A 10000-nucleotide genomic window follows, 5' to 3' on the forward strand; every position below is an offset into this window, starting at 1 on the left:
TCCAATACGTAACATTTGTCCCCCTTTGGCTTATTTTGTAATTTAGGTAAAACTGACATACAGTAAAAGACATATATCCTAAGTGTAAAGAGGGATGAATTTTGACAATTGTATACATTCATGTAATTAAAAATTAAGTAAAGATGAAGATCATTTTCTTCACGCCCAAATATTTCCTCATGCACATTTCCAGAGAATGCCTCTGGCATTACAGGGTAAACACTTAATTTTGCCTATTTTTGATGCTGATATAAAGGACTCAAACGTCGTACACTTTTTTGTGCATGTCTATTAATGCTCAATATGTTTTTGAGATTAATTTATACTTTGCACATATCAGCAGTTTGTACCTCTTTATCGCTGAGTACTATTCCATTGTATAAATATACTATAATTTGTTTATTCAGTCTCCTGTGGGATGGACATTTGTGTTGTTTCCAATTTGGGGCTACTATGAATAAAGATCTTATGAACATTCATAGAACAACTGGATTTAAGGGTACGTGTATGTTTAACTTAATAGGAAACTACGTAACAGTTTTCCACGCTGTAGTACCATTTTAAAATCCCATTAGCAACATCCCTGCTAACCTTTGGTGTTTCCACTCTTTTACACCTTATCCATTATAGTTTGTATAATGTGCTATCTCTTGGTTTTAATTTGCTTTACCTTGATTACTAAGGATGTTGAGCTCTTTTTTATATACATAGTGGCTATTCTTATATTTTTCTTTGGGAAGTGTTTGTTCAGGCCTTTACCCATTGTTTAATTGGGCTATCTATCTTTTTATTGTTGAGATAGGTTTTCTTCTTCAGACACATGTACTGCAAATATTTTCTCCCAATTTGCAGCTTGCCTATTTTCATGAAAGTGTCTTTTAACGAACAAGTGTTTAAGTTTGAGGAAATCAATTTATTATTTTCATTCCTACTGGTTAGTGCTCTTAATATTCTAAGAAATCTTTGTCTGCTCCAATGTCACGAAAATGTTTCTCTACATTTGGTTCTAGCTTTATAGTTTTAATTTTTACAGTTAGATCTTTGAAACATCTCAAATTAACCTTTGTGTATGCTGTAGAGGTCGAAGTTCATATTTTCCACTTCTGTATTCCGATGCTCCACATCGTTTGTTACATTGATGTTTGTTTCCCCATTGAAATTATTTGGCTCCTCCTTAGAAAAATCATTGATCACATCGTATATGTATAAGTCTCTTTCAAAGATCTATTTGTCTGTCCTTATGTAAAAGTAACAGTATTTTGACAGTATTACTGTGGCTTTCTAGTAGCTTTGAAGTGAACAAGTTTAAGTTTCTCAGCTACGACCACCAGTACAATGTTAACAAAGTGGTGAGACCAGAAAGCTTTGCCCTATTTTGATTTTATGTGGAAAACGTTCAATATTTCACAATTAAGTATTATGCTAACTGTAGATTTTTTCCTTGTATTCCTCTTTGATTTTTTTTCAAAATCATTTGGGCTACTTTAGGTTCTTTAAATTTCCATATACATTTCAAATTGGGTTCTTTATTTACATTTTACAAGTCTGATTTTGATTTGGATTGCATTGACTTAAATTAATCAAATTGGAGATAATTTGTATCTTCAACATATTGAGTCTTCTAATCCATCAATATAGTATATTCTCCATATGTTTCGATATTTTAAAACTTTATGTCTCTCAGCAATGTTTTGCAATTTTCAGACTAGAGGTCTGTTTTATTTTTATTTTTAATTATTCATTGTTAGCATATAGACACCAAATTGATATTTGCATAATGTCATTTTATCCTGTAATCTTATTAAATTCACTCATTAGATATACTAGGGCTTTTTTTTTTATTTTGCAGATTCCTTTAGATTTTTTATCTAAACAATCATACTGACACAAATAAAGACACTTTTTTGTCTTTTTTTCTAAACCTTAAGTCATTTATTTTCTTCTTCTACTTGTTTCTTGTTGAATTAGCTAGGACCACCAGTACAATGTTAATAAAGAAATCTTTATTCCTGATTTTAAGTGGAAGGAGTTCAATATTTCACAATTAAATACTATCTAACTGTAGGTTTTTTCTGTGTATTCCTACTTGATGTGAGGTTATTTTTTAAAATCATATATGAGAGCTCAATTTTGTCACATGCTTTTGACACATCTATTAATATTATCATATAAGTTTTGCTTTTTTTCTTTATATTAATATGATGAATTATTTTGACTGATTTCTTAAATGTTAAATCAGCATTATGTTTCTGTAATAACCCCTACTATATCTTGTCTTATTATCCTATTTGTATAGCATTGGACGTATTTTGCTAAGGATTTTTGCATGTCTTTTCATTAGAGATAGTGTCCTGTAGTTTTCTTTTCTTGGAATATATTTAACTAATTTTGGTATCGTTATTAATCAGGCCTCACAAAATGATGTAGGAAGTGATCTGTCCTCTTCTATGTTCAAAACGTTTGTATGAGATTGGTATCATTACTTTAACTTTTGATTAGAATCTACCAGTGAAGATACCTTGGCCTAGTGGGAAAGTTTAAACTTTTGAATTTTTTAAAAACAAGTCTAAGCTTATTTATATGTTCTATTTCTTTCATCTAATCTTTCTAAAACTAATCACGGAGGATGACAAAAGGCTTCTTGTGCTTATGTTTAAGTCCTTCATGTGGATCTACAAGATCCAAGGTATATCACAAATTACTTAAGACATGGATAATCAATGGTTTAAATGAACATAAAAGTTAAAACTTACACATCCCAATAATTATCTTTCACCATAATAATTATAGGGTTCTCTTTACTAATTCTGACAATGATCACAATACCAGTTTGAGATGCTGCCTCAGTAAGTATCTCATTGGTTTTAAATGTATAAATATACCTGGCTGAATAATCCTTGTTTTAGTGATTTGTGCCTTTCAGTGATTTTCCTGTATTATCTAAATTATCAAACTAGTTGACAAATATTTGCTCATAATATTTTTTTACTATTTCTTTATTATCTCTTTATTTTCCTTAGGATCTATGGTAACATCTCTTTTCAATTGTTGATATTAGTTATATGTCTGTGTGTGCTTCCCCCCCCCTTGATTAATTTTGCTAAGGATTTATTAGTTTTATTCATTTTCAAAAAGACAACTTTTGGCTTTTGTCAATTTTTTTAGATCATTTATTATCCATTCTTATCATTATTGTTTATTTTCTTCTACATACTTTTGATTTAAATTACTCTTCCTTCTCTATCTTCTTAGGGTTAGGCTTAAAACATTGATTTCAAACCTTTTGTCTATTATAAATGTTTAAGTTTATAGATTTCCATCAAATCATGGTTTTAGCTGTTTTCCAGTAATTTTGATAAATTGTATTTTTATTACCACTTATTTGAAAATATATTCTAGATTGAAATTACATCAAAGATATTTTCTGAACACAGTGGAATGAAACTAGAAATCAATAATAAAAGGAATTTTGGAAAATTCAGAAATATGTGCAAAAAAAAACAACATGCTCCAAAACAACCAAGGGGTCAGAAAGAAATTAAAACAAAAGTTTTAAAATATTATGAGATAAACAAAAATGGAAACAACAACATACAGATACTTGTGGAATACAACGAAAGTAGTTCTAAAAGGAAGACTCATAGCAATACATGCCTACATCAAAAAAGAAGAAATATTTCATATAAAGAAGCTAAAGTTACACCTCAAGGAACTAGAAAAAGAGGAACAAACTAAGCTCAAAGTTAGTAGAAGGAAGGAAAAATAGTAAATATCTTAACAGAAATAAATGAATTATAGATTAGAAAAAATAGAAAGAGCAATAAAACTAAGTTGGTTTTTTAAAAAGACAAACAAGGGCCGAGCCCATGGTGCACTTGGGAGAGTGCGTTGCTGAGAGTGAAGCGACGCTCCCGCCGCAGGTTTGGATCCTATATAGGAATGGCCGGTGTGCTCACTGGCTGAGCGCGGTGTGAGCAACACCACACCAAGGGTTGCGATCCCCTTACTGGTCACAAAAAAGATAAAAAATAAATAAATAAATAAATAAATAAAAAGACAAACAAAATTGACAAACATTTAGCTAGACTAAGAAAAAAAAAAGACTCAGAAATACAAAGGATCACAAGAGACTACAATTATAGGTCAGCAAATTGGATAACCTAGAAGAAATGGACAAATTTCTGGATATATACAACCTAGATATATTCAACCTACGAAGACTAAATCATGAAGAAACAGAAAATCTTAATAGACTAATAATGAATAAGGAGATTGAATCAGTAATAAAAAGTATTTCATCAGAGAAAATTCCAGGACCCAGATAGCTTCACTGCTGAAATCTATCAAATATTTAAATAAATAATACCAATCTTTCTCAAACTCCTTCAAAAAATCAAAGAGGAGTAAATACTTCCAAACTCATTTTAAAAGAGCATAATTACCCTGATACCAAAGCCAGATAAGGACACTACAAGAAAAGAAAATTATGGGTTAATATTTCTGATGAACATAGATGCAATAATCCTCAAAACCAAATATGAGCAAACCAAATTCAATAGCACATTGAAAGAATCACTCATCATTATAATTGGAATGTATTCCTGGCATGCAAATACAATTAAACATATGCAAATCAATCAATATAATACACCACATTATCAGAATAAAGGACAAAAACCATATAGTCACCTCAATAGATGCAGAAAAAGCATGTGACAAAATTTAATATCCTTTCAAGATACAAATTCTCAACAAATTAGGTATAGAAAGAATGTACCTCAACACAATAAAGACCATGTATGCCAAGCCTACAACTAACATTATACTCAATGGTGAAAAGTTGAAAGATTTTCCTCTAAGATCAGGAACAAGACAAGGATGCTCACTTCTGCTATTTTTATTCAACATAGTACAGGAAGTTCTAGCCAGAGCAATTAGGATGAAGAAAGAAATAAAAGGAATCCAAATTGAAAAGGAAGAAGTTAAATTTTCTCTGTTTGTAGATGACATGATTTTATATATAGAAAAATCTAAAGACTCCACCAAAATACTGTTAAAACTAATAAATGAACTCAGAAAAGTTGCAGGATACAAAATTAATATACAAAATTAGTACTGTTTCTATACACTATCTAAAAATAAAAAAAAAATCAAGAATACAATCCCATTCATAATAGCTATACAAAAAAAATACTTAGAAATAAATTTAACCAAGGAAGTGAAAGATCTGTACACTGAAAATGATAAAACATTGATGACAGAAATTGAAGACACATATAGAAATGGAAAGATACCATGTTCTCATGGATTGAAAAAATTAATATTGTTAAAACATTCATATTACCCAAAGCAATCTACAGATTCAATGCAATTCATACCAAAATTCCAATGGCATTTTTAACAGAAATATCAAAAAACAATTCCAAAATTTACACGGAACCACAAAAGACCCTGAATAGGCAAAGCAATCTCAAACAAAAAGAGCATAGCCAGCGACATCACAATATCTGATTTAAAAATATACTACAAAGCTATAATAATCAAAACAGAAATAGTATTTACATGAAAGAAGACACATAGACCAATGGAACAGAACAGAGAACACGAAAATAAATCCACACACTTATAGTCAACTGATTTTCAACAAAGATGCCAAGAACACACAATGGGGAAAGGGCAGTCTCTTCAGTAAATGGTGCTGGAAAAAATTGGATATTCACATGCAGAAGAATGAAATTAGACCCTCATCTCACACCATATATGAAGCTCATTAAAAATGGATTTAAAAACTTAAACATAAAATTTGAAACTACTAGAATAGAACACAGGGGATAAACTCCTTTACATTGGTCTGATCAATCATTACTGGAATAGAACTCCAAAAGGACAGGCAACAAAAGCAATATTAGACAAATTAGGCATCAAACTAAAAAAGCTTCTGTACGACGAAAGAAACAATTAACAGTCTGAAGAGACAACCTATGGTATGGGAGACTATATTTGTAAACCATACATCTCATTAGGGGTTGATACCCAAGATAAGTAAAGAACTCAGACAACCTAATAGTAAGAAAACGAATCACCCATTTTAAAAAATGGGCACACATTGTGAATAGACATTTCTCAAGATAAGGCATACAAATGGCAAACAGGTATATGAAAAAATGCTGAACATCACTAATCACTAGGAATATGCAAATTCAAATCACAATGAGATATCAACTGACACCTGTTAGAATGGCTGTTATGAAAAAGACAAAAGGTGACAAGTATTGGTGAGGATGTGAAAAAAAGAGAACACTGGTGGTGAGAATATAAATCACTACAGCCATTATGAAAAAGTGTGGAAATTCCTCAAAAAATTAAAAATAGAACTAGCATATGGTTCAGCAGTCCCGTTAGTGGGTATATATCCAAAGCAAATGAAATCAGTTTGCCAAAGAGATATCCACACTCCTATGTTTATTGCAGCATTACTCACAATAGCCAAGATAGGGAGTCAACCTAATTGTCCATTAGTGGATAAAGAAAAGGTGCTATATATACACAATGGAACCCTTTTAAGCTATTACAAAAGAAGGAAATCCTTCTTCTTTATTTTTATTTTTCTGTAACAATATGGGTAGACCTGGAGGACATTATGTTAAATGAAATAAGCCAGGCACAGAAAGACAAATACCACACGAAATCTCTCATATGTGGAATCTAAAAACATTGATCTCATAGAAGTAGAGAGTGGTGGTTACCAGAGGCTAGGGTGGCTGAGTGGGTAATTCGGGGGATGGGACAGGGAGATGTTGGTCAAAGGATGCAGAATTTCAGTTAGGTAGGAGAAATAAATTCAAGACATCTACTCTACTACATGGTGACTGTGGTGATGATGTTTGGATGGGTTGTCTCTGCCAAAACTCATGTGGAAATTTGATCCTGAATGTGGCAGCACTGGAAACCGATTGAGTCATGGGGGCGGATCCCTCATGAATGGATTAATGCTCTCCCTGGGGGAGGGGGGATTAATGAGTGAGTTCTCACTCTATTAGTTCCCGTGAGAGCTGGTTGTTTATAGGACCCTGACAACTCCTCTCTTTCTCTTGCTTCCTCTTTCGCCATGTGATCTGCTTGTACCCGCCAGCTGCCTGCCACTTTCTGCCATGAGTAGAAGCAGCCTGAGGCCCATGCCAGATGCAGCTGTGCCAGAATTGTAAGCTAAATAAACTTTTGTTCTTCATAAATTACCCAGTCTCAGGTATTTTTGTTATAGCAACACAAACGGACTAAAGCAGAGGAATAAATTCAAGAGATCTATTATACAACATGGTGGCTGTGGTTACCATGGCAACAATGTATTGCATTCTTGAAAAAATGCTGAGTGGATGTAAAGTGTTTTCACCACAAAATTAATAACTATATGAGGTAATGCATATGTTAGTTAGCAAGATTTCGTCACTCCACAATATATATGTACTTCAAAACATCATGTTGTGCATGATAAACACAAACAATTTCATCTCTCAATTTAAAAAATAAAAATAAAGAATAGCAATTTATTAATTTATATTAATATCTTTAACTAATACAGTGTCTGTTCTCATACTCTCAGGCCATGACATTCTTTTATTACACGCAAGTCTGTTAAAATCAGGAATAGTTTTGTCATAGCAAAATCAGCACAGACTGTTAAATATAAGAGTGGTTTCTGGCACCAGCCTCTAGTAATCTCATGATTTACCTCCACAGTAACCATAGCTAATATTTGTTGAGCCATTACTTCCTCACAGCATCTTTATGGGGTACAATTATATCCCTGTTTTACAAATAGAGACATAGAGATACAGAGATTGAGTAACTAGTAAGTAGTAGAGCTGGGTTTCAAATACATGGGGTATGGCTCAAGAGTCCAAGTTCTCAACCATTCTGCTATAGGCATATGCAGAGTCCAATTGAATACTGAGTTTAATTAATTAAAAACTGTTCTTAATGGAGCTACCTATCAAAGCCAGATGACTAATTAGGACTGACTATATAAGTCCTACAAAGCTTAGGAATGCTATTCTAAACTTTTATGGAGAAACAAAATAACACTGCCACCATAAAATGACCCTAGAACTGAAATGGAATCTCTGCTTCTGGGCTTTACCTAAACCATGCAAAATAGTTATTTCTTCCATACTTAAAACTTCTTAGGTTATTTCACAATCCATGACCTCTACATCCATTATCTAAAAGGTGTTGTGAGAAAAGCCACATCCATTCCAATTTTTAGACATGGTTTCTATTACCATGATCAAATTTAAGAAAGGAAAGAACTGCAGAAGATACATACCTATTGCAGGTAATAGTAGGAGCTGTAGTAGTGGTGGTAGTAGTAGTACCTCTGGTATTCAAGTTAACCATTTTTCTCCAATAACTTTGGGTTTTCTACCATCTGCTATAAACAGCTCTATTTTGCACAATGCTATTTTGGCATATCTTGATTGTCCAATGATTCTCACTCAAGTCCGGCCTCACCCTTCTGGCCAGCTCTAATTATTTCTGAGTTCTTCTCTTTTGTCCAAACAAAACAGGTTTTGTATCTTATTCTTCCCTTAATAGCGAATGGGGTTTCAAGTAAATCAGATAAACTGATTTATTGTAGCAAGCTATCTAATATGTTATTTCCTCACAGACTACCACATAAAAGGTGACAAATTGGCTCACAGTCAGGTACCTGTGTGGAATCCAGAACTTAGAATTTCAGCTTTGCTGTTCTTTTTATGCAGGCCCTGGGGAAAACTGGCTCTTACCAGCACAGATGCCTATGATAATTATACCAGTAAGCCAATTTTATCATTAAAATGTGAAGAATAAATTTCTAATAAGAATATAAAACTCATAAATAAGACTTAAAAAAAACTTAAATTTACATTTAATGAGAAAATGAGGATGCATTATTCTTTTCTTCATTTTTTTAGATCAGAAAACTGAGGCTTAGGTTAAGTAATTTACCCAAGGTCTCTACTAGGAAGTGGCAGAGGTTCGATGTGGATCCCTGACTATCTAGCTCCAAAATTCATCCTCTTAACTTCTACGCTATGTTTGCCACCATTTTAATTAAGTCATGTAAGGAAAGCTCATATAATAAAGAGACTTGAATGCCAGGCTGCAGAGTTTGTACTTAATTCTGAAACAGTCTAAAAAGGATTTAAGCTGGGAACAAGTGGTATATTTAAAAGATTAGTTTCATAATGCATTGGAGGAGGAAGGTAATTGAGACATTGATGTAAGCGGTTAAGAGGCGGTGCCAAGACTTTGCTCTCCATTCTGTGCATGTATAAGATCAGCCCAAATAATTTTGAAATTTTGTTGTCAGAAAGGGAATCAAGACTTGTTAATATGAAGAGAAGCTGTGTCTATGCTTTAAAAATAAACTATAACAACAATGGATAATTTATTATCTTGGTTACACTTCCCTCAAAAATAGGATATTCTATCAGAATACATGTTTCAACACTTCTTAGAATTTGGTATCAATTCAACCACAGATTAAATAATATTCATTCAATTAAGTATAATATTTATTTATTCTTTCATTATCAAGAATAATGTACCACCTTCCATGTTGATTTTTCACATGTTAATATAAATATGTAAGGGAATACATCTTTTCTATCTATTTTGGATGAGCTTTATATTCATAGAAGAGCAGAAGGACATTTTAATGATTTTCTACCATCAAAACTCTTTTTACGTATTTTATCTTTTTAAAAAGTAGGAGTTGTATAGATAAGTCTTCTATAAAGACTTCCTGTTGTTTCAGAAAAGGACCAATGCATTCCCATAATTTTTCAAGTTATAGTTTTCAAAAAGCTAAAACATATAAATTTTATACAAATATATAGTGGGCAAATGTCAAAGATTGACATAACTCATTAATAAAGGACTAAGCAGAATTGTAAAGCTGGTCCTAAGGAGGATAGAAAAGATTGTTACATATATAGATAATGAATTACAGACAGAATGC

This window comes from Galeopterus variegatus, unplaced genomic scaffold (assembly GCF_000696425.1).
Source record: "Galeopterus variegatus unplaced genomic scaffold, G_variegatus-3.0.2 Scaffold5085, whole genome shotgun sequence".
Lineage (NCBI taxonomy): Eukaryota > Metazoa > Chordata > Mammalia > Dermoptera > Cynocephalidae > Galeopterus > Galeopterus variegatus.